The following is a 620-nucleotide window of genomic DNA, read 5'->3' as shown; positions in this document are numbered from 1 at the left end:
TTTAGGGATATGGTATGTGTTTGTAGTATGATTCTAAAAAGTAAAAACTGATAGCATTAGAGCAAGTCCAATGGGAGGTTTTCTGCCATGGCGCCACGTCAATCCTTGACCCAGGTCACAAAAAAAGTTGATTTCCAGCTTCCACCGCGCTTGGGTCACCCCAACAGTGCAAGTCCAAGGTCAAGACCCAGGTCAATCTGTTGTCCCAGGCTGACCCAGGCCTCCACCGTGGCCCAAAGAAGGGAGAGGAACATACGCGTTTTGCATAGCCCATATAGCAGCTTTTTTTGTCTTGTAGCGCGTGACTTCAGCTTTTTGTCGTGAAGTGCAGTGTACAGAATTCCACTTGTTCCACGTGGCAGCTAGCTATTAGGCCATTTTGAGTTTTGAAACCAATAGTCATGAAATCTAGACCGTTAGTTTTAATTAAAGATTAGATCCAATGGTAATAAAGTACGTATATGGTATAACGGTAACAAAAAATTTCTAAAAAATTGTGAAAATTTTTCTATAAATACTTATCTTCTGTTTTTACCCCTCACACCCAAAAAGCTTGCCTAACCCAAAAAAAAAAAAAAAAAAAAAAATGCTTCCATGCCAACTCATATTCACCTAAAATG

The sequence above is a fragment of the Rosa rugosa genome, chromosome 4, assembly GCF_958449725.1.
Source record: "Rosa rugosa chromosome 4, drRosRugo1.1, whole genome shotgun sequence".
Classification (NCBI taxonomy): domain Eukaryota; kingdom Viridiplantae; phylum Streptophyta; class Magnoliopsida; order Rosales; family Rosaceae; genus Rosa; species Rosa rugosa.
The sequence above is the reverse complement of the archived record's forward strand: the minus strand, read 5'-3'. Positions refer to the sequence as shown.